Genomic DNA, 26197 nt, shown 5'->3' with positions numbered 1-26197 from the left:
TCAGTAGTAATCTGATCGTCAAGGTCGTGAAGGATATGTTTAGGCCACCTCTTGTTGAGAGTGGCGCTAAGGTTGGGTGAGTAAAAAGAAGCCGCAACTATGAGAGAGTTAGGATGTCGGATATATGCTTGCACGCGGCACGACACACGTTTATCGTTGCGGATTCGAAACTAGTCGGCCAATATCCGTCGAAAATTCACTTAAAGTGAACAATACTCACGATAGTTTAAATCCTAAAACAACTTCTATTCTTATACCCGCTAAATAAAAAGTAAAATTTCTCTTATCTAAATGCAATACGAAATTAAATTCTTTATTAATACAAATATGACAAAACCATAAACTATGGACTCGCAATACCAATCAAGCGAGCGGTCATACAGACGTGGCGGCAGCTGCACTGACGGGTTAATTTCGTATGCTAATACACAGGATGTGTCGCCTATTAAAATATGGCACATTACTATTGTCTGAACTCGCTTGTATCTCACGTACGGCTTTATAGGATTGGGGAACTCACATTTGTAACAATAAATAATAACTGTTTATTTTGAAACACAATACATCATTTATCATCATCATCATTTCAACCAATGGACGTCAACTGCTGGACAATGGACATAGGTCTTTTTTCCTAGGCCGCTTGCCTCCAGCGGCTCCCAGCGACTCGCCTGATGTCATCTGTCCACCGCGTTGGACGCCGATTCTGACCTACGCTACGTTTACCGGTGCGGGTCGCCATTCCAGCACCTTAAGACCCCAACGTCCATCGGTTCTACGAGCTATGTGCCCTACCCATTGAAACTTCAGATTCGCGACTCGCTGAGCTATGGCGGTAACTCTAGTTCTCCTAAGGATCTCCTCATTTCTGATTTGATCACGTAGAGATACTCGTAGCATAGCTCTCTCCATCGCCCGCTTAGTAACTCTGAGGCCCAAACACAATTACGTTACAAGTTTTACCTTTTCCGTTAGTAGCTAAGATGTCGAAGTTGAGTTCTAATCAACATAATAACTGTTTATTTTGAAACAGAATTACGTTGCAAGTTTTAAATTTTCCGTTAGTAGCTAAGATTTCGAAGTCGAGTCCTAACAGTAACGAGTTTTAACTTGTCTAAGCATAGATAATAAAATTGCTACTTAAATAAAATACAAAGGCGAATCGCCACAAGGTTTTTCAAACTTTGATAAGTTTGAAAAATTATTTTTTTGCGTATTCAACTGCTCTTTTGCCATCATGCCGTCTTTGTGATTACATATCACAGAGACAGTATAAAAAGAGCAGTTCGAGTTCTAGTTCGTCGCGCGGATAAGCTCATGGCTAAGAGCCCCGAATGGGTTTTAAACTAGTTGGGCCATCTCCGATGAAAATTCACGTTCAGCCCTTTATTCATCATCATCAATTCAACCGATTGACGTCCACTGCTGGACATAGGTCTTTTGTAGGGAGTTCCAAAATCTTCAGTACCGGGCCGCTTGTTTCCAGCTCCCAGAGTCTTGCTTGAAGTCGGGGTGCGGGGTTGCCATTCCAGCACCTTAGGGCCCTAACGTCCATCGGTTCTCCGAGCTCTGTGCCCCACCCATTGCCACTTCAGCTTCGCGACTCGCTGAGCTATGTCTTCAACTCTACTTCTTCTCTTTTCTGATTTCAGAAACGGTTACGGCACCTTTACTGCATGAGTCCGGCCCACACTTGATCGTCGTTTAAAGCTGAACTTCCAGCGCACATGGTAAGGGACATGTTTTTATAAACGGACAACAATTTTACATACGCTCTCTCATTTCCATTATGTTGAATGAAAATACCTACTGTTTTTTTATAGCTACAAAAGTGTACGTTGGAACAACTCAACGTAATATTTTCAATATGACACGCTGTGATTTTTGTAGCAGAGTATTTTTCATTAATAACTAATGAAAAATATTTTGTTAAACGATAAAAAAATGAGTTAACAGTCAAGAATACCTTTCTCGACTACGCTGTGCTTATTACTGGTGTGTTTCTGTTTTACTTGGTGAATTTCACAACAAATTACCGCCCCACTACAGGGCCCGGGTAAATACTTGTAATATACAGATAAACACCCATACACTATAACAAAGTAATGATAAATGGAGAATCATTAGAAATGGAGAATTCCACAGTTTTTCTAGGAGTTACCTAGGATTGTAAGTTACAGTGGGGTGCCCAAATCGAGACACTAGCGGGTAAGCTCAGCCCAGCTGCTTATGCTGTCAGAAAAATTAGACAGTTAACAGATGTTGAAACTGCTAGGTTTATTTTGCATACTTCGTATGTCATGTAATGTCGTATGGGATCTTGTTATGGGGCAGAGCTGCTGATATATAAACTATATTTATACTACAGAATAGAGCTGTGCGATCGATATATAAACTTAGATCACGCGAATCCCTTCGTACCAAATTTAAAGATATAGGTATACTTACAGTAGGTAGCCTCGCAATATATTAATAATAATTTAATCTTTATTAAACAAAACATAAGTAATTATAAAAGTCGATATAAACAGTCGACTAACTAGAAACGGTCATAAATTTGTGATATCTGCATCTCGTCTGAGAAAAGGACAGAAATCCTATATGCTTTAATAACATGATACCGAAGGTTATATTCGATCTACCTTTACCTAAGTTTAAACAATATATTAAAACATATTCAACAAATCGTGGTTACTACACGATTGATGAATTCCTTAACGACAAGGCTGCTTGGAAGCAGGCTACTCCGCTCTCATCTCTCACAAAACAGAAAAATTGACATGACGTTTCAAAAGTGCTTATCAATTAGGCCTACTTGAAATAATTGAAATTTAGAATTTTTGTTTTTTTTTAACTATAAAACCATTCATGTTATCACACAAACAGTATCCAGGACTCAGAAAGCAAGGCAACTGGCCACTGCGCCAATCGGCCGTTCAATATAGAGGAACTAAATTCCTACAGCAACATTATACCTAATACAACCATGTCCATTTAATAGTCAAAACAATTACAAGCATACGCGTTCTGAAATACGCAGGGCTGTCACCACATTTAAGCCTTAAATTCGGGACGGAGTCTTCCATTGTCAAGCTACAGGTCTAAATCACCCCCTCGGAGGCCATAGCCGTAGGAATAAACCAGTAGCGTGGAGGCGTTTCGTGCAAAATTAACAACTAGTATGCGAAGCGGTCCGCACGAACGTCCCTGTGATGTACAGTTAGTGCGTACCAGCGATATGGAGGAAGTACGGGTTAAGGTACAAGTGATGGCAGGACAACTGTCGAAGATATACAATTTTAAGTAACCTACAGGATGACATCTGGGAAATGTCTCTCAATGAGTACAATGTTCTATTTAACGTGAGAAAAGTCCTATAATTGTTGTTGGAGACTTAAGTATACGATAAAAAAATCTAAATTTTTTCTCAAACTAGGTATAGTTACAAAGTCGATGTCAAAGTCAAAAATGTATTTATTTAAAGTCAAAGTCTTAAATATCTTTATTCATCTATGGGCCTACATAGATGGCAATTATGACTAAACATTACCTGAAAAATCGATATCTATATTCGTAAACTTAAAATTTAAGCTACGAGGTTTCCAAACGCACCCGTCTAAGAAGAAGCTCACAATAAAACTTAGCCCGGAGTTTTTTGTTATCAAATTCTCACTTTGCTATTTTTTTTTGATTGATTTAAAATTAATGGCAATTAGAAATAGTGTAATAAAAGTCTTAGTGTAGTAAAAGTTTTGATATTCGGCACTTATTTTATAAGCAGTAATTAACAGTAGCATTTATTTTAGCACGAGAAAAGGGTTTAGATTATTTATATTATTTTATTTTCGAAAAATCCATCCTAATCCTAATCTAAATCCCTTTCTCGTTTGTTTCGACCCGAAACAAAGTTAAAGTCCAATATTTTCTAATTCAAAGAGACACATGGCACTTTTGATGCGTTGATTACATACAAAATATGTAGTGAGTAGTGATGGCGATAAGTTCTACATTCGTAAACTTCAAAACTAAAACTAGGAAAGTTCCAAACGCAGTCTGGTCTAAGAACAAAATGATGAGGGAAGTACGTTGTATTTTCAACTGCTATTAAAATAAAGGCTAAAATTTAATATTCCATCTATGTCGGATGAATAAAATCCGCTGTCTCCATCCAATTTGTACCACAGTACAATAAAGAGCTCGCAGCCCAAACGGTCCATTGTACCACGGCAGCGGAAGGTTATTGCAAGTGACCAGTAAATATTCATTTTTAAATTTTCCCACCGACTATTTCCGACGGTATATATTGCTATTTCTATGCAAAGTTACGTTATAAAAGTTTGTTAGATATTTTATCGATACGGTCGGAGATTAAAATAAATAGCTACCAATATTTTGCGCGTTTTGCTCGTTTCTAATATTCAATGCGAACATTTTAAATAGTCACTGACGCATAAGGCCTACTTCTCCCCACTATCTATCATAGATATCATAGATTGCTACCTATGTTATAGATTTACTTAGCGGCAAGTCTACTATTGAAATTGTATGTTTTGTTCCATAGTGACCAAAAGTACTTATTAATAATAAAAACAATGCAAAGTTTTGCTTATAATAGAATACCGAAGGTAATATTATTAAAGAAAAAGTAATATAAGGTGTAATGTTTTAATAACACTTTTCATACTTGGAAGCTAGGAATATAAATAAGGAATAGAAATAATTATTAATTAATTGTTCTTGTTCGCTTTTTGTTCGTCTCGAGCACTGCACCGCACCAATGAATACGATAATTTTGAATCAATTAAATAAATTAAGGAAACTATTAAAAATAACCACAACTCTTCTTTTTTAAATAAACACAAAACAGAAACATAAATAATTCAAAAATTAAAAACAAAAACTTTTTATCCCGGGAAAACGTTACCCGGGCATTTAAATAAAAACAAGGAAGTAGTTATTTTATATGCAAGGACACGGAATACCTGTATGTACCCCCATCAAAGTTTATGCTAAAATAGTTTATTAGTTATCATGAATATAAAAAAAATAATATGAATATAAATAGCTAATCATAATGTATATAACTCTTTTTATACTTATTATAGTGTAATTTTTATGCATTCGAATGTAGTTATTTGAATGTAGGTTTATAATAATTTTATACCACCTATTTGTTCTCGCTCTTGTTGCCCTAATCCTAAGGTTGCCTGGCAGAGATCGCTTTTAAGCGATAAGGCTGTCTTTAGTATTCTACGCCTGTCTTTTTGTTCCTCTCTATTCGTCCTTTATTTTCCTAACTGGGTAGTGGTGTACAAATAAAGAGTTAAAAAAAAAAAATGTTTTGTCGTCAACCCTGGCGCAGTAGTGAGCGCTGAGGTCTTATAAGGAGGTGCCAGGTTCGATCACTGGTAGGGGCAACTCGGGAATAAATAATTTCTGAATTATCCTTGGTCTAGTCCGTTGGGAGGCTTTTTTTGTGGCTAGTTACCACTGTACCCACAAACACGTGCGATACGCTCAAAAATATTCCATCCAGTTCCGACGTTTATACAGACATAAAATGTTTACCTATCTAGTATCATCAATAAACATACAACTTTATGTTATTTGGCAAACTATTAGAAAAGGCTTGACGGTAGTAAAGTAAACATCGATAAACCCAAAGGTAGAGCCTTCAAAGGGAAAACGTAACTATGGCCAAAGTAAATCCAAACATTTGGGTAAAGTATCACAAATAAAAATATTTGTATTTTAATAACCCGCGCCTTCTGTGGTGTACCTAAGGAAAGGGTTGCATGAAATGCGATAATAAGAAATAAAAATTAAACTAAATTGACGATAAATTAAAATTATTTAATGTTTTTTTTTTAATATCGCATTTTTTGGACCACCCATAGACAATTATTACATTAGTTTCAACGTTCCAAGATAATTTAAAATAATTTTTGACGTGACAACGTCTTATAATTCGATGGAGCCGGCTGCACGCACGAAAAAACATGACGCATGCGGCGTTACCTCGCTCTGAGGCGTTCCATTCAAGGCTTGAAGTGCAAGCGAGAGCGCGGAACGAGTGACAAAGACGCACAGTCGGCCTCCGCGTTCGACATCTGTCTCTCTCCTACTTGAGTGAGCGATGCGTCCGCGTGGACAGCTTCTATACAATAATACATTTACATGTTTTCGGCAAGGATGAATTGCAGTGAAAAGTAAATGTGGTGTCAATTGTTTATAGCAACGATAGTATCTATCAAACAAATAAAATTAAAATTTTCTTTTGAAAAATGCAACCATTCCATCAGTATTTTCTTACGACGTTGTCACGTTCAACTATCGTCAGTAAGCCGACTTTACAGACAACCAATTTTTTTAATCTAATATTACAAATAAGATAAAAATATTTATTTACTATTATATAAAAAAAAAAAATTCTCAAAAAAAAACAATACTCTAACGTGGGAACAATCCCCGGATGCTTTCTCAGAGTAAATTCTAGCATGTTAGCTATCGCCGTCCCAACTCTTTTCAAGGTTAATACGGTGGTTGAGCCGTATGTAATAATAACGATATGCCGTAATAACGATACTATATACTTCCCTTGAAAGAACGTTCGGTTCCTACCAAATGCTTGTGAATAATTCTCTCACGCAACGAATGTAGTTTTTACGTCAGTGGCATAAAAACTTGATGATTTATCTTCGCCATCGCTTCGCAAACGTTACGTCCTAACCTTAACACTTAAAAATAACTTAGATAATAACCTCTAAGGCTTACAAAATAAGGCTTACTATCATCCGATTTTTACCAAACATAGGCGCGTTATCAATTCACTTTCCTTCAATTGAAAAGATCATTTCTCGGAAATAGAAAGCAAATAGGGCATCTTATGTAAATAGCGATGTTTGAATACGAATACAATTGTGCGTATCTACGGTACTCCGACAAATTGGATGGATGCTTTTGTGTATTTTCGTTCAGGAATCTCGGGGCATTTAGTATTTTTATATAATATGATACATATCGTTATTATTTATTATTGAGATGGAGTTAGAATTGTGCGTTACGAAAATTATTTTTATTGCTATTTTTAAATAATAGCAGCCTATTAGGTCTCAGCAAATAGGAAGCGGTGATAGCGAATGGGCTAAGAGCTCGACTTCACTTTCAGGGAGCCGAGTTCGAATACCAGCACGCAACTCAAACTTTTCTAAGTTATGTGCGTTTTAAGTAATTAAAATAACACTTGCTTCAACGATGAAGGAAAACCTCGTGAGGTAACCTGCAGGCCTGAGAGTTCTACATAATGTTCTCAAAGGTATGTGCTAGCGCACTGAGCCAGCGTGGTGGACTACGGCCTTCACCCCTTCTCATTGTAGGATTTTTCAGTGCCTGTGTGTTTATTTGTGTCTCTGTTAATACATAAAAATAAAAAATAGTTATCTTAGTACCTATAAGACAGGCTACGCTTACTTTCACACCTCACATTGAGCCATCTATACACTAGAGCCGTGTAGTTCGAAATAAAGCTTAGAGGTGCAAATGTTGCATGCGACAGCGATCCGTTGGCACTTCACTTAAAACGCGGTGGGTTGAGCTGGGTTTCAGTGGGTATTCCTGCCGTCTCACGGCTGGTGAGTCCAGCATGCCCCGGAAATGGACTAGGTTATTTCCGGAAAGGATGCGTAGACGCATTTGCCAGGGAGAAAAAAAAACAAAAAAGGCTACGCTTACTTAGGAGCTAGATGGCGATGTGTGTATTGTCGAAATATATTTATTTTTATTTATTCTGTGGGTCTATAATTGTGTTAAGTGACAGCAGTAGGTGTATTGTTATAAACTGTAATACATTTGTACACGTACACAATCGTGAACACCGCAGTGGGTAACTAATGAAGTGTAGTCGTAAATCACAACTCCCATATATTAGCATAGTCCAGAATTGACAGCGGACACCGCACATTTATCACCCGCTGTCCGGACATACACTGCACACGGTATCCTAACACCTTTATACTATTAGTATTTAAATTAACAAGCATAAATACTTCAATGAATAATTGAATGAATAAATCATTATTGCACACCGCATAAATATACAGACACATTGTAATGATCTTTAGTTCACAGAAAGCATAGAATTTGGCGACCTTTACATTGTTTCAATGTTTTGCAAAATTTGCAAAAAAAAAAAAAAAAACATGTAGATCGTAAATAACAAGTTCACAGAATGCATACAATTCGGCGGCCTTCACATTATTTTATTGTAAATTTATTGTTTTGCAAATTTTGCAATAAAAAACTCCTTTCAAATGCATCCAATCCATCCGTTTTGACAATAGATGAAACACGAAGACAGTCATACAGGTGAATTTAAAACACAACTATTTTGGTGACAGGTTTAAAATAGATGTTTTTCCTATATTTCTCGAAATGAAATTGCTTTAGTCTACTAGTCTCGTTTGGGTAGTATCTACTGTGTAGGTGATTATAGGCACATCAGACTTAACATTTACACTTCTGGTTGCTGGACACAGGACGGAATTCAGGACGAGTCCCTTGCAAGCCCTCCGAAGTGTATTCTGTTTATAGGCCATGGTTTTCCACTTACCATCAGGTGGGCCATCAGCTGGGTCCGCAAAATATAATAAAATCAAATAAGAACGTACCCGTCGTCAAATGTACGTATTGCAAAATATCCGTTCTAATCGGTACATTCGTTTGAATGCTAGGAAGAAACATAAAGAAGGACAGCCAGATGCAATTATAGAAAAAGAAATAGAAAATATTTATTAGAAAAACTCATTACAATACATCTTTGGAAACCTAACCCAACCTAAACTAGGAAACCCCGTATCTTGGGGCTAAATGCCTTCCCAAACATTGATTTATGAGATAATAAATAAATAAATAAATAAATAAATACACTACGACGATACACATATCGCCACCTAGCCCCAAAGTAAGCGTAGCTTATGTTATGGGTACTAAGATGACTGATGAATATTTTTATGAATAATATACATAAATAAATAGCCATATTCATATAAACACCCAGACACTGAAAAACATTCATGCTCATCACACAAACATTTTCCAGTTGTGGGAATCGAACCCACGGCCTTGGACTCAGAAAGCAGGGTCGCTGCAAACTGCGCCAATCGGCCGTCAAATAATATCTTGTGCACTTTAATAAAGTATTATCCAAATAAAACCTTTTTATTTCTATGTCATCATCACATCAACCGATAGACGTCCACTGCTGGACATAGGTCTTTTGTAGGGAGTTCCAAGTTCCACGATTCTGAGCCGCTTGGATCCAACGGCTACCTGCGACGCGCTTAATGTCGTCTGTCCACCTCGTTGGGGGTCGACCAACGCTGCGCTTACCAGTACGGGGCTGCCATTCCAGCACCTTGGGACCCCAACGTCCATCCTTTCTCCGAACTATGTGCCCGGCCCATTGCCACTTAAGCTTCGCGACTCGTTGAGCTATGTCGGTAACTTTGGTTCTTCTACGAATCTCCACATTTCTGATTCGATCGCGTAGAGATACTCCGAGCATAGCTCTCTCCATCGCCCGCTGAGTGACTCTAAGCCTTCTTATGAGGCTACAGTGCGTGTTGCCAGTGATGACCTATGGCTCTGAAACATGGTCGTTAACTATGGAGTTAACGACCATGTTTCAGAGCCATAGGTCATCACTGGCAACACGCACTGTTCGAAGACTTTCGTCTTCAGGCACTGAGGGATTTCTGACGAAAAGATGGCACGGAGTTTCCCGAACGCTGCCCATCCGAGTTGGATTCGGCGGTTCACCTCCTTCTCGAAATTGGACCTACCTAACTGGATCGTGTGTCCTAGGTATACGTATTCGTCAACAATTTCGAGTGCAGTGTTCTCAACGATTACTGGTTGAAGCGGAACATGAGCATTAGACATAATCTTCGTCTTGCTCATGTTCATTCGTAGGCCAACCTGTTGAGAAGCTCTGCTGAGGCCATCGAGCATCGTATTTAGGTCTCCCAGAGTCTCTGCCATTATGACTACATCGTCGGCAAACCGAAGTTGAGTGATGTACTCGCCGTTAATGTTGATGCCAAGTCCGTTCCATTCCAGAAGCTTAAAGACGTCCTCCAACGCAGCGGTAAATAGTTTCGGGGAGATAACATCTCCCTGTCGCACGCCTCGCTGCAATTGGATTGGTCTCGTAGTCTGATCCTGTATACGAACTGACATAGTGGCGTTTTTGTACAAACACTGCAACACTTGGATATACCGGTAGTCAATTCGGCATCTCTGCAGTGACCTAAACACAGCCCAAGTTTCCACCGAATCAAAGGCTTTTTCATAGTCCACAAACGCTAAGCAAAGTGGCCGGTTATACTCTTCAGTCTTCTGTATAACCTGCCGCAGCGTATGAATGTGGTCTATGGTACTAAAGCCCTTACGGAAACCGGCTTGTTCGGGAGGCTGGAAGTCATCAAACCTACGAGCGAGACGATTCGTAATGACTCTCGAAAACAGCTTGTAGATATGACTCAACAGCGAGATGGGTCTGTAATTCTTCAACAAGGTATTATCACCTTTTTTGAAGAACAGAACCACCACACTCCTGTGCCATGCCTCTGGCGTTGTGCCTTGGTGAATAACGGAATCAAACAATCGCTGAAGGACTTTCAGTATCGGTTTTCCACCTGCCTTCAGGAGTTCTGCCGTTATTCCGTCATCACCCGGCGCCTTGCCATTTTTAAGCTGCTTGAGAGCCACACTAATCTCGTATAGGCTGACGTCTGGGATATCTTCGGTATAGTGTCGAGTTAATTTGGCTCTAGGATCCTTAGCCAAATCTTCAACAGGCGTCTGTACTGTGGTGTACAACTGTCCATAAAAGTTCTCAACCTCACCCAAGATCTCAGGTTTGGAAGAGACAAGACTACCATTATTGGTCTTCAGTCGCATCAACTGGCTCTGACCGATAGACAGATCTCTAGCGAACACTTTAGAGCCTCTGTTTTGCTCGATGGCATTTTTAATACGCTCTGTATTGAAGTGCCGCATATCACGAGTCTGTGATTTAGAGATCTGCCTATTAATCCGCCGGTAAGCGGACGCGTCTGCTATAGACTGTAGTCTCATCTCTTGCCTCTCCGTCATAAGCTTGAGTGTATTGGTTGAGAACCTATTGGCCTTGTTTCTACGGTGGGCCTTGTAGAATTTGGACCCGACTGTTTGGACAGTTTCCACCAGCCTGTTGTTCAAATCGTCCACAGTGTCGCAATCTGCTAGGCAACCGAACCGGTTCTGTAGTTCTAGTTGAAAGCTCTCGGGGTTTTGAATATGGGCACGAGTAGGCCGGAGTGTAGACTTCACCAGTCTGACTCTTTCAAGTTGAACGTTTATACTCAATGTGCCTCTTACCATACGGTGATCACTTCCGGTTTTAACCCTGTTGATCACAGAGACATCATTGAATACATGCCGTTTGGTAGACATGATGAAGTCGATCTCGTTTCTCGTGGAACCATCGGGGCTTATCCAGGTCCATTTCCTGTGTGGCCGCTTCTTGAAGAAGGAGTTCATCATATAAAGGCCCTCCTTCTCCATGAAGTCAGCCAACATTTGACCCCTGTGGTTCCGTTGCCCATACCCAAATTGCCCCACCCTCAACTCTGAACCAGTTCGCTCGCCAAGCTTCGCGTTGAAATCCCCCATCACAATATTGTAGTAGGTGTTCGAGGCATGTATGGCTTTTGAAATGTCCTCATACAAAACCTCTACATCCTCGTCTGGGTGTGCCGAAGTCGGCGCGTATACCTGTATGACCTTCAACGAATACCGTTTGGTAATTCTGAGTATAAGGTATGCTACCCTGCTCGACACACTTTCGACTTTTACAACATTGTTGACGAGAGACTTGTGGACGATAAACCCGACACCACCCTGTGACTGTTGGTCACCCTCCCGGTAGTAAAACAAGTTGCCGGATTCCAAGATTATCGAGTCCTCCCCCTCTCGCCGGACTTCAGACAATCCTATAATATCCCAGCGCAACTTGCTCACCACTTCTTCCAGCTCAATCACCTTTCCATCGGTCCTCAACGTGCGTGCGTTGTATGTTGCCAGGTCAAGTCGTCGGGGTTGGCAGCGGAATCTCTGCCGGAGATTCTTAACACCCCTTGCCCCGCCGTTACCATAACCGCTGCCAGAGCCAGGAATAGCGGGGCCGCCGGGAACTAGGGGCTGTGGTTTTTTTCTCCTTCCCATTAAAGATATGCCCGATAATGACCACGCTGGGCAGGCGGGTTGGTCATCGCAGGGCTAGACTGATCGCCCCGGCGTCGCTGCTGCCCGACACCGGTCTGTGCCATTTGTTCAGCCTAGCCAATTCGAAGTGGTTATACCGCCACTTGTCGGTCGCCAGAGCCTCGTCGGTTAAACGGCAGGGTGCACCACGTGCAGGTGAGGTTGGCAATTTGGGAGGCTGACTGGTACTAGCCACACCCACTTACACCCCCCACACCCACTTACACCCCTATTTCTATGTACTTGTTCTATTTTTCTGATTTTTTTTTCTGTGGTGTACAATTAAATCCAACACGAATCCAACTCGAATGAGCTGCGTTCGGGAAACTCCTTGATATCTTCTCATCCAAAATACCTCAGTGTCTACCAAAGTCTTCGATCAGTGCGTGTTGCCAGTGACGACCTATGGCTCGGAAACTTGTTTGCTAACTAAGAGCCTCATAAGAGGCGATCGAGTCTCTACTTGGAGTATCGCTTCATGATCAAATAAAGAATGAGGAGATCCGTAGAAGAAGCAGAGGTTATCGCCATATTTTATACTATACTATTGATGAATTTCCTAATGACAAGGTTGCTTGGAGGCAAACCGCTCCGCTTGCTTCTCACGCAAGATAGAACAATGATTGTTAAATTGTAAAATGATGTTGGAATGGAGTCACTTTAAACAGACATCGTCTCTGTACCATAAACTCGTAACTGACGTTTTTCACAACGGTTTTAAAAATAAAGGTGTTTACCACAAAAATAAATTACTATAGAAAGACAGTGAGCTTAAAGCGAATACTAAATAGAATGTGGGAGACCATATTTTGCTTTATTTTGTCACATTGTGTGCAAGTCAGAGCCAGTAAAAGCGTTCGGAGATTTGTATGGCAATCGGTCGTCGATATATCAGTGTCGATTTTAAGCTCTTTATTAATATCCGTTCGGAACTACGAAATACTAGAGGAGGCTTTTGTTTCTACAATCATTTTAAAACTGATAACTTTTGGCAACCTCCCTGGGAAATTCGGTTCGATCAACGGCAGGGATAGTTTGGGAATTTATAAATTCTGAATTGTCTCTCGTCTGGTCTGGTGGGAGGCTCTGAGGCCGAGCTAGTTACTACCCTGCCAACAAAAGCGTGCCGCCAAGCGATTTAGCGCTCCGCTACGTTTTCGTGAAACCGATTAGCGGTATGACTTATAACTACCATACATCCAACGGATTAGCCATTTTTCTAAAATGGTAGCGGGCTAATCTGTTGGTTGGGTTAGGTTGCAATAATTGCAATAATTGGTATAAGAATAAAGGCTTTTTTATTTTATTCTATTTATGTGATCCAATCGTACATCTATTTAGGTGCACAGATCTCCAATACTGGTGGCAGCATTGACGAGATCAAGAGACGAATGGCAATGTCTAGATCGGCTATGGACAAGTTGCAAAGGATATGGATTAATCGTAATATATCGAAAGCCATAAAGATCCAGCTAGTTAAAGCACTGATACTCCCCATATTTTTCTACTCTTCGGAGACGTGGACCCTGAGGGAGACTGAGAAGAAAAGAATGGATGCTCTTGACATGTGGTGCTGGAGGAGAATGTTGGGAGTGACCTGGAACATGTCCCGTACTAATGAATCAATTCTTAACGAACTCAGCAACAAACAGCGCCTATCTTCTGCAGTTCAAGCGCAAATTCTTAGCTTCTTCGGTCACCTGTCCAGGCGTAATGACGTGTCCGTTGAGCGTCTTGTGGTTCAAGGGAAAGTAGAAGGTACCAGAGCACGCGGTAGTTCACCGATGAGATGGACGGACCAAGTGAAGGCCACAATCGAGGCTCTTTTATAATACAACTGTATTATAAAAGACTAGCTGTTGCCCGCGACTTCGTCTGCGTTTGATTTTGTTTTTTGATGTGGCATTCAATTTAGTTGTAGTTCTAAAAAAAATTAAAGTATCGCTAAGCTTTAAATGAGGAGTTCTGTCCTCTATCTCCAACCACATTCAGATCTTCACAAAGTATGAGGAAAATTAAACACATATTATAACCTCTATAGTACAAAAATATTTTTTTAAATCGGTTATAATTTGCCGGAGTTATTGTGTAAAATCGTCACTTTCATGCCTTCTCCCATAGGGACCGAGCTTAATGTCGGGATAAAAAAGTATCCTATATTACTTCTAACACTTCCAAGAATATGTGTACAAAGTTTCATGAGGATCGGTTCAGTAGTTTTTGCGTAACAAACAAACTTACATTAACATTTATAATATTAGTAGGGATAGGGATAGGGATATGTTTAAAGAAAATACGAATTAATTAATAAGGTTGTAATGAAACTTTGGGAAAAAATAATATTGCACACTACATTCGTTTTCGTAATTCAGGGGAACCGAATCGACGTTGCGGTCTTGCCTAGCGGTATTATTTGTAGACTCGATATTAATTTATTGCGTACGTAGAATTTAATATTGACTAATTTCATATTAATGATTGTTTGTCGCAACTGTGCGCTGGCTAAATGCACCTAATTGAGGTTATTAAAAATAATTGCATGGAATTGGTTAAAACGATAAATATGGAACGTTTATTTTGTTACGTATTTATATTTCTGTACTATTTTTGTCTATGCATTGCTATTTTTTTTATTTATACTCTATATTTGAACAACGAGAACAAAATATGGTCAGAAAAAGCAGAAACTCGAAGTTAAAGGATAAAAAAGGCTACCGTTTTGCTAAATGGTCTCTGCCAGACAAACTTAGGATTATTAAAACAATGAGAAGAGTCAAAAGTTGTTTGGTATCGCTGTAGCGATGCGATCGCTTTTCAACGCTAATAAAATTATTTTGTCGATGAAGCATTTTATTTTTTTATTCATATTTATGCATCATAATCAATTATTAATTGAAATTCTCGAAAAACATTTATGTTTTTGAAATACTACTGAGGTTAAATGTACCTTTCGCTTTAATTTCCTATTATGTCTTTTATTTATTTTATTTTAATGCGTAATAAAGTAATAAATACAATGGGTAAACTTAAAAATATCGAATGCAAAGATGACCTTATCACTAAAAGTGATTCTTTCTAAGCTACCTATACAAAAGAAACGTAGCAATCTTGTTTTTTATTAACAAAATTCTCTAGTGAATTCTCTTTAATTTTGATTATAATTTTAACTTCAAGTGTTTCTTAATAATAAACTTTTCGATTTGTCATTTAGTATAAGAAGACAGCTCAAAAAAATTGTGTCGTTTTAATTTCGCTTCTACGCTTCACGCAATAAGAGCGAAGTCTATGTCGGAAGTTTGTACGTATTAAAAATTATGTCATTCAAAAGTCATTTCTATAGCTTTTGTAATAAGAGCGTTTATCTTTAATGGGATATTATAAAGTGCAGTCAATTTAACTTTTGTACCATTGGACTCTGGGGACGGTACAAAGATGATGGATGGTGTGGAATTCATCTGGTTGTCGCCTGTGGGACACGAACTTTGATGTATGGAGTAGAAATGTATTGTGCAGCTCATAGAGTATTGTTTAAGAAATTTGCAAGCAGAGACTTCTTATTAATATAAGCTTTTTGTGATGAGCTCGGCCAGGCAAGTACTAGCGCGATACTTATTTCTGTCGCAAAGTAGCATTGTTGGAATGCTGATTTTTGAAGTTATACTTCTTTTGGCGCGTTAGGTAAAAATGATAAGAGTAAATTTTTACGATGCGCGCGCGCTTCGCCACGGAAAACCGACACTCTGAAGTTAGCTATAGTCAACAATTTTATTTTTCAATAAAAGGTTTGACAGTGTACATTCCGGTGATTTAATTAATAAATTTTTTAAAGATTTTTATCCTGTCACGCCAAAGAAGTATAACTTCTATCGCATGTAAAATTAAAAAAAATATCATAATTCAAAATTCATTTATTTCAAGTAGGCCTAATAATATAAGCACTTTTGAAACGTCAAGTCTGTCTGTGTGTAGTGACTCTACCACCGGTTCGGAAGGCAGATTCTACCGAGAAGAAGCCGGCAAGAAACTCAGCAGTTGCTCTTTTCCAATATCAACAATTTACATTTTACATTTTAAAATTCATTTTTCTATCTTGTGAGAGATGAAAGCGGAGCTGGATGCTTCCAAGCAACCTTGTCATTAAGAAATTCATCAATTGTATAATAACCTCGCTGTAATAAATGTGTTTTAACACATTCTTTAAATGTATGCATTGGTAGGTACATAAGTACACACACGGTTTTTTTTATTCCACTACAAATTAGCTCTCGAGTGCAATCTCACATTCTGGTGAGTGATGATGAGCAGCCGGCTCCATCGAATTATAAGACGTTGTCACGTCAAAAACCTTACTTATATAACTTACTACTGCTTATTACAAAAGTAAAAGTGTGTTTGTACGTTTTTCCAAAAAAAAAGTGTTATTATTTTGATCAGAGTTTGAACGTCTTATGTTGTTAACTTTAAAGATCTTGACGGCCGATTGGCACAGTTTGTAGCGATCCTGCTTTCTGAGTCAAAGGTCGTGGTTTCGATTCCCACAACTGGAAAATGTTTGTGTGCTGAAGATGAAAGTTTTTCAGTGTCTGAGTGTTTATCTGTATATTATAAGTATTCATAAAAAAATAGTCATCAGTCATCTTAGTACACATAACACAAGCTACGCTTACTTTGGGGCTAGATGGCGATGTGTGTATCGTTTTGTAGGACGCGTTGATTTGCATGCCCTTCGATTTGTTGCTCTTTTTACAGGCAATGGTTTCCCGCTCACCATCAAGTATCCATTGCCAAAGGCCATTTCATGAGTCCGTTACATTAAGCACGCAATTACGGGCTGTTTCACTATTTTGGACGCCACAGCGTCAGAGTTCTGGTACCGCACTGATAATAAACTTATTTTATTTTATTTATTAACAACTAATAAAAACTTACAGTTGTAACTTAAACTTAATTCTTATAAAACATAAAAGTTCTATTCCGTTATAAGTCTATATAGCTGTCCAGCGTGTACATTTTTTTATTTTTTTTAATAAGTGTGTGACTTTAAATATGCAAAACGAAGTAGCAAACTGGTTTTAATTTATAATTTTAATAAAATTTTAAAGATTATAATTGAGTAGCTATAATCAAAAACATCCATTGAAGTTGTAAATTCATTGTATAGGCGACACATTCTAATCCGAGGATTGTAGCACGAAATATTATTCTTAAAAATACCAAGTGCAAAATGTCTTATTAGCCGTAAAGCTTTTAAATTTTATATTATCTATCTATAACTATCTATATTAGACTTAATTGTAACAAGAAAATTGTCAATATAGCTTTAGGAAATAAACCTGATCCCAGATGGGCTCATAACTCCTGCGATCACCCCAACTTCTTAAATAGGATGGACAATAAAATTTCCGAAGAACAATAACTCGGATTGTATAAACAAATAAAATAACGTAAGTCGCCATTAAAATATTTTATCTGTTATGAATATAATCCAGGTTTTATGGGCCATCTTAAATTTGAACAGTTTTAAGGGCAACATAAAGAAGGCATAAAATCGCGAGCAGCCCTTAGGAAGGATTATCTCTCGCCCCACCTTTTTTTATTATTTTTAAGGGGTGCTATTTTAAACCCTTTGTTGGTAAAGTGAGATCTGGGTTGTTAATCGGACTGCAAATTGCTTTATATCAACCCGTTTCACCTTGAACGTAAAATACTATGTACTATGTAACGTAATATAAAGTTGTCTAGAAGTGAATGCTTTAGCAATAAGACCGCCATTGCATACCAATTTGTGTAAAATGTATTTCTCTGTATGTGTTTGTTTTTAATGTATTTGTGTGCAATCAAGTATCTATCTATGTATCCCATTTTCTAAACGGGTTTTACTCAAATATACTAGAAAAACCGATTACCGCTTACCGATTCGTGTACTTCTCACGTACCTGTGACAATACAATGCAATGCTTTATCCGGTTCTACCGCAGTGCACAGAGGCTGTGGTCTTATAAGTTGGACGTTTCGTTCGATTTGGAATTTATGATTTCTTCAGTTTCTTTGGTCTAGTGGAAGACTTCATCCGAGCTTACCACGCTACCGGCAAAGACGTGCCGCCAAGCGATATAGCGTTCCGGTAGGATTTCGCGTAAAAACTGGTTATACCCCTAACCTGGTTTAACATAACTGCCATACACCCAAAATGTTAAGCCCCTATCTTTGACTGCATAATTACTTACCAGGTTAGATTGCAGTCAAGTGATAACTAGTGGAATAAAAATCATTAAATAAAAATAAATATATATTTACACAACACACAAGTACAACATAAGTAGGTATATTTTCATTACAAATTTACAATTATTTTAAAAAGTCTATAAAAAAAATTGGATTAATAGAAATGTTTAAACAGCGCAACTGTAATTTATAAGGCTTATACTAAAATAACCGTTCGTAAATAAATGTGTGTTTAATACTATCAAAAGCATCGGACAATAATTTATTTGACTACTATGTTACTAAATTGTGGCTTTTAAACTTCACAATTTAATGACTAATTTGGAGTTCAAGATACATAATATAAGAATTTATTTGAGACTACATTTAATACAAATGGGTTAATTGTAATACAACAATGATGTACGTAAAACATACATTAAGAACAATCAATGGTAGTGTAGCATCCATTGGAATGATTCCAAGCACCGTAAATTTAAATGGACGAGCTTCAATGTAATTTATCAATTTTTGAATAGCACGCTCTTGTTGTGGATCTGAAAATATTCATATTTATTACTATCCTATATATATTAACGTTAAATAGAGAAAAACAAACAAAACTGAATAGAGCGAGTACAAAAGAAGTTTTTACGACACTTAGGCTACAAGGACAAAATATTGAATGAAGATACTAGCTATAATAACCTATTAAGCATTTATAAAACTCTTTCACTCACGAATCGCAGAAACATGATAGATCTTTGTTTCTTACATAAAATTATTAATGGTGGTATTGATTGTTCAAGTTTAGCGGACAGGATAAGATTGGCAGTACCTAAGTATATATTCTTATATCAAGAATAAGCAAACTTTTAGGCCTACATTCACAAAAACTAATCTAGGCAGGTCCGCCCCGATAAATAGAATTGTCTCAGCCTACAATTGTTCATTTAATAAAGCTGATATAGATATTTTTTACAATTCCGTTATAAGCGCTAAATTAAAAAACTGTTTGTTATGTAATCCTCTTTTATTTTTATTTTTATTATAGTTTGTAGTATCTTTTGTATTTTTTTTAAATTTATCTTTTTAGTTTTAGATTCTGTATATTGAAGAACGACTATATTTCATGATGCATGGAGAGTTAGCCTGTAAGTGGGGTATACAATGTAAAATTCAGAATATTATCGTTATGTTTATAATAATTTTAAGGCATTGTATATAACGTTGGCTTCCTAAATAAATAAATAAATAAATAAATAAATAAATAAATTACTACTTAACACAGTCCTCCTTCCTCAAAGGTTTAAAGTCAGACAGGCTAAAAGTGTAGACGGGTCTTAACATGTTATAAAACATCACCATATTCCTAACTCAAGGCTGCCATGGAGAATTTCTTTGGATACGTAATTTCACTTATATAATAAATATTGTAATAATACCGACCTTCTGTTTTAAGAAGTTTGTTATAAAAACAAATTTTAATTTTGTTTACTTCAGTCATTAGGGAACCTGCTGCAACCGCTGGTGCAAAAATCACAATAATTGATGATAAAACGACAGCACCTTCAGATGAATACTCCGTAATGTTTTTCTAAAATATAATGGAAATTAAGATAGTGTCTAGGAAAGTTCCATGCATTCCAATAAAATTAAGGAATATATCATTCAAAACATAATTTGATCATCTTACCGATGCAATTGTAATCCCTTTTATTATTTCATAAATAATTAACATAATACAAGGGATGTCAGCAAATAATGTAACGCAAAACTGAAAAAAAAACTATTTTATTAAATAAACATTGATAACCAACCCAATTGCAGTGAGGAGTGAGGGAGAAGTCTTTAAGCTTCTCAATTGGAACGGATTTGACATCGACATTAATGGTAACTGCAGCACTCGACTTTAGTGTACTGATGATGAAGTCGTGATAGCGGAAACTGTGGGACTATCAATGACCTCAATAGGTGGATCTACGAATGAACGAAGATCAGTACGAAGATTTTTTTTTTTTTACAACGGCAATACACACATCGCCATCTAGCCCCAAAGTAAGCGTAGCTTGTTTTATGGGTACTAAAATGACTGACGAATATTTTTATAAATAAATACTTAGAATATACATATAAACACCCAGACACTGAAAAACATTCATGCTCATCACACAAACATTTTCCAGTTGTGGGAATCGAACCCACGGCCTTGGGCTCAGAAAGCAGGGTGGCTGCAAACTGCGCCAATCGGCCGTCAAAGGCCGTATAGTAATAAAGGCTCGTTTTGGGTTCAGCATCTCTTATAGAGTACCCTCAAATATTTTGTTTATTTTGTTTTAATATACATAGATATTATGGTATAAGAAATATTTTCAAAGTGCTACTTACTATTGGCTCGAACGCTTTTTCGACAGTTTCAGTTGAATCGATCAAGGATTTATACAAATAATGAAAATACAGAGGCTCAAATCTCTTTTTTTCAATAAATTTTCTTAAAGCAATTAATCGGCAACGAGTTGAGTAAAATATGAAAAAAAGATAAATAAGAGGAAAATCCATTGAAGAGTAAGGTATGAAATATATTACTTGAATCCAAATACGTTTCATACATTCATCGAGACTTAGACAATAAACTGTAGTTGTAACTATCTTGTAAGCTATTGATGTGAGACAATATATTAAAATTTTGATATCTAATCTATAAGAATTGCTGTCCACGTCAATTTTCTTATCGATAGAATGCAAGTGCTTAAGAAATGCACAAAATGTTTTGTTTTCTGGTATAAATAACAATATGAGAACATGAGCATAAATTTCCAAAAGGAATCGTGAATACCAAAATAAATCGTGCGCATCCATATTTTTGCAATAAGCCGTTATGCAGAAACTGATCGCGAATACTGATATAACAGTTAGAGAAATAATTTTTATAGTAACTTTTTGTTGAAACGATTTGTATTTTATCAACCCTAAGTCCATTGAAAAAAGAAATAAAGTAACAAAGATTATTGCCTTGAGGAGCTTTGATATTGGTTTGGATTTCGGATGATATTCATATTTAACTACAGATTTTTCTTTAAACATTATGTTTTATAACGACTACAACTTTGGTATTGGAAAAACTAACTAACTAATTCGTTTTTCAGAAATAATCAAGCTAAAACGGGTAAAATAATAATATAAAATGCCATTAAATATTACATACATACTTCTTTTGTAATAATCTAAGTGCTTTCTAATTATTCAGAAGCATCAATATTATAATGCTACACGTACATTCGACGCTTTTTGAATTTAATTAATTAATTTATTTATTTATACTCTTTATTTGTACACCACTCATAAACCCGAGCAAAAAAAAACAAACATGAAGAATGAAGCAGGATACAAAAGGCGGCCTTATCGCTAAGTAGCGATCGCTGCCAGGCAACCTTAGGATTAGGAAAAATAAAAAGAAAACCGAATAGGTGGGGGGTACATACATACGAATATCCACATACTAATACATAAACCAGACTACACAAATACAACAATACTATTGATAAATATAAAAAATAAATATACTAATACATATTTTAATATACCATAAATACTTAAATATGAGTATGAGTACATAAATAAATAATAATAGTCGTCTTTACTGAGCGAGATAATGAGCCTTAATTTCACAGGGTTCTAAAATAAAAAAAAAACGAAGGTTTATTAATATTGTTATAAAATTAACAAAATTATGTGAAGAGCAAGTTTTTTAAATATTATAATAGCTTGCACCGTTGAGATGATAGGATACTTTTTACCCGAAAAAATAAAGGGCTCTACGGGGTTCATAATAACGTTTAAGTTGTAATAAATGTTACCTATATCCACGAGACTCACAGAGAATACTTTTAAATTCTGTAAAAAATATTGTGATAAATATGGCTGTATATCCTTTCTAATATTATAAATGCGAAAATGCGTTTGTTTGTCCTTCCTTCACGCTCTAACTAAGCAACCAATCAACTTGACTTTTAGCGTAAAGTTAATTCAGAAGACGGTGTAACATAAGCTACTTTTTATCTCAGAAAAACAAACGGTTCTCAAGGGATTTATAAATACCGTAATAAACAAATAACGCGGCTATCAGATAGCAAAAGTATAGGATCTATAAAATAAACTCGCATTTAATAAAATCAAATGCCTTCATTTCAAATATGTTTTATTACTTACCAAATTAAGCATTTATTAATGACAGTTAACATATTTAATATAGATGGGTTAATTGTAATACAACAATAATGTATGTAACACATACATTAAGCAGAATGATTGGTAGAGTAGCATCCATTGGAATGATTCCAAGCACCGTGAACTTAAATGGACGAGCTTCGATGTAATTTATCAATTTCTGTATTTCACGCTCTTGTTGTATATCTGAAATCATTCATCATCATAATTATCATCTTACCAGAGAAGGCTCACTTCAGAGAAGAGCACTTCTCAAAGAAGAGGTTAGGTTACAGCGTGTTAGTAGTGTACCACGCTGGCCAAGTGCGGATTGTAAGTGTGCCCGTACGGATTGTCCATGTGCGGACTTCACAATCTTTTTTTGATATTTTCATTGATCGAACTCGGTCCACCCCCCCCAAAAGGTAAGCCAAAGCTCTAATTACTTGGCTATCACCGCTTCATCATCATGATATGTAATGATAATTATTATTATCATCCCTTGGATTACTTAGTAAGTTTTAGATGGCCATATCTGGATGGAATCTATCATAGATGGAATATCTACGCCTTAGGTTGACGGACACATGGCAGCATTTTGTCGGTCGTGTTCTTACATGCTCTGCGAAGTGTTGCTCTGTTTATAGGCGATGGTTCTACCATTCCCAGCTACCATCTAGTGGACCATCTGTTTTTGTTTCATCATTTATTACCTGAAGCATTGTAACAGCATTACCTTATTTGGGGGGAAAGAGCTCGAAAACTCGTTAGTAGTTCATCCTAGGGTTCGACGTATGTCGTCGGCGGAGAAAGCCTCCTGCGAGTCTTGGACCTCGGCTTTGGTTACGTATGGATAGTGTGGGCGAGACAGTGACCCGTGACAGTGGATAAGTAATAAGCCCCACACCCAGATGACCTCAGGAATCGGGGACCCAGACAGTTTCACTTTTAAGAGAAGGAGAAAAGAGCTGAGACTTTGGAAGCTGTCCAATGTGATTTGGATTTACTGGGGACGCACGCTTTGAGTCACAGGAATGAAAAAACGCTAAAACTTTCCGGGCTCTCACTTTAAATTCAAAAAACTCCAATATCTGAAAAAAATTGCCCGGACCGGAATTCAAAAGCCTCGTGATACATCAACATGGCTTTTAAAAAGATAAAAGTAATAAATCATCACTGGCAACACGCACTGTTAGAATACATTGGTTTTCAGACACTAAGGTATTTTGGTGATGACATATAGTTGTAAAAAGGGGTTATTAACCATGGGTCGCATAAGAAGGCTCGGGGCCACTCAGCGGGCGGTGGAGACAGATCTTTATGCGATCAATTCAGGAATGAGGAGATGCGTAGAAAAACTAGAGTTACCGACGTCGCTCAAAGAGTCGTGAAGCTAAAGTGGCAGTGGGCGGGGCACAAAGCTCGGAGAACCGAATTATGTTGGAGGTAGGTGTTGGTAAAGCAACCTCGCACCGGTAAACGTGGCTTTGGTAGAACCTCCACGAGGTGGACGGATGGAGTCGCAGTGAGCCACTGGACCCAAGCGGCAAAAGACCGTGGTATTTGGAACTCCCTATATAAGACTTATTTAGGGGGTTCAAAATACCACGGTCTTTTGCCGCTTGGGTCTATAATATAAGACCTATATCCAGCAGTAGACGTCAATTTTTTGACATTATAATTATGACGAGAAGAGAAGATTATGTATTTTTTTAATCATTTTTTTTATTAATTAATACTTTCATACTGACCTTTTACTTCAAAAAGCATGTTATGAAAACAAATTTTAATTTTGTTAACTTCACTTGTTAATAAACTAGCTGCCACTGCTGGTGCAAAAATTACAATGATTGATGATAAAACGATAGCACCCTCAGATGTATACCCCGTAAGATTTTTCTAGAAATATAATTAAAAAAAAACAGATGGTAAGAAAACTTGAATTTAACAGAATGGCATAAAAATATTCTTTTAAATTAGGTTTTATCAACTCACCGACGCATATGTAATCTCTTTAATTATAACATATATAGTAAACATAATACTAGGAACGTCAACAAGTAATGTTACGTAAAACTGAAAATAAAATAATTGTTTAGTATCATTTATTACTTTACATTTTTCTTTTTAAAATGTTAACAATGCCAAATTATTAAAAAAAAAATCCACTTCTCCGCTTGCGGGGCTTTTGAGTGCGTGAGCAACCGGTGCTCCAGAGTGAGGAACCTCCTCACAATACGCGCTGTTTCAAGGACTATTGTCTTTTTTATCCGACCCTTGATCTAACAACCAAGGAAAAGCTTCTTAAGATGTTGGTCGAAGCTTTTCGCGAGAAGACCACTGACTGAAAAGACTATCGAAACAATAACGGTCGACTCAACACTCCACATGGCGGGAATCTCGTGAGCTAGGTCCAAGTATTTAGATCCTTTCAGTTTTCACCAGATTATCGTCACGTGGAATAGAAATGTGAACGTGTTTCACGGCGCACTGATCAGTCGACTAGCACTATATCAGGTCTATTAGATGTAATATACCTGATAATCGTTCGATGTCACTCGTATCCTGGCTACTCGATTATGTCTGTGCAAGTAGGTATTCGCCGTTAGCAAAATGAGAACACCCGGAAACTATATTCCTGAGGGACTTCCCAAGGTGATGAAACGCTCGAAATATATCTGAGAGTGCCATCTTTCATAATGTGTTTCCGGTTGTTTCGTTTTGATGACTTCGTCCATAATTGCACAGACAAAACCCTCGGTTTCCCCAAATAGGTCACCGAATTTTAACCATATTGTGATACAGATGTTTTATTTCATATTTAATCATTTAAAATAAAATTACTATTAAATAAAAAATATTAATTACTAAGTAATAATAATAATTTAAAAAGGGAATAAAATATATTTATATCACGTTATTGAATAGCACTACTTACTACTGGATCAAATGCTTTTTTAACAGCCTCAGTTGAATCGATTAAGGATTTATATAAACACTGAAAATCCAGGAAGTCGCATCCTCTTCTTGAAATTTTTTTCCTTAAAGCAATCAATCGGCAACGAGCGGAGTAGAATATAAAGAATAAAAATATTAAAGGAAAGTCCATACAGGAGTAGGGGACAAAATATATTAATTGAAGCCAAAGAGGTTTAATACATTGATTGAGATTAATGCAATAAACCACACCTATTAACGTTTTGTAGGCTATTGAGGCAACACAACATAATAAAATCTTAATATCTAATCGATAAGAATCGCTGTCCACGCCAATCTTCGCATCAATAGAATGCAAGTGATTAAGAAAGGAACAAAATGTTTTATTCTCTGGTATAAAAAATAGTATAAGAACGTGAGTATAAATTTCCACGAGATATCGTGTATAAACATAAACATCTTGCATAGCGAAATTTTTATAATAAGCCAATATGTAGAAACTGATAACGTATATTGAAATGACAGATAAAGAAGTAATTTTAATAGT

At 37.0% G+C, this 26197-nt stretch overlaps 1 long non-coding RNA gene across 1 annotated transcript; it reads right to left on the bottom strand.

The window, feature by feature from the left end:
• Positions 1-24531: 24531 nt before the first annotated feature.
• On the bottom strand, positions 24532-25893 carry LOC120633879. Its single transcript, XR_005659208.1, has 3 exons — positions 25652-25893; positions 24709-24789; positions 24532-24612 (listed from the first exon to the last, which is right to left on the bottom strand). It is a non-coding gene; the product is annotated as an uncharacterized LOC120633879 (long non-coding RNA).
• Between the last annotated feature and the right edge of the window lie 304 nt (positions 25894-26197).

This window comes from Pararge aegeria, chromosome 22 (genome assembly GCF_905163445.1).
Source record: "Pararge aegeria chromosome 22, ilParAegt1.1, whole genome shotgun sequence".
Taxonomy (NCBI): Eukaryota; Metazoa; Arthropoda; class Insecta; order Lepidoptera; family Nymphalidae; genus Pararge; species Pararge aegeria.
The sequence above is the reverse complement of the archived record's forward strand: the minus strand, read 5'-3'. Positions and strand labels throughout refer to the sequence as shown.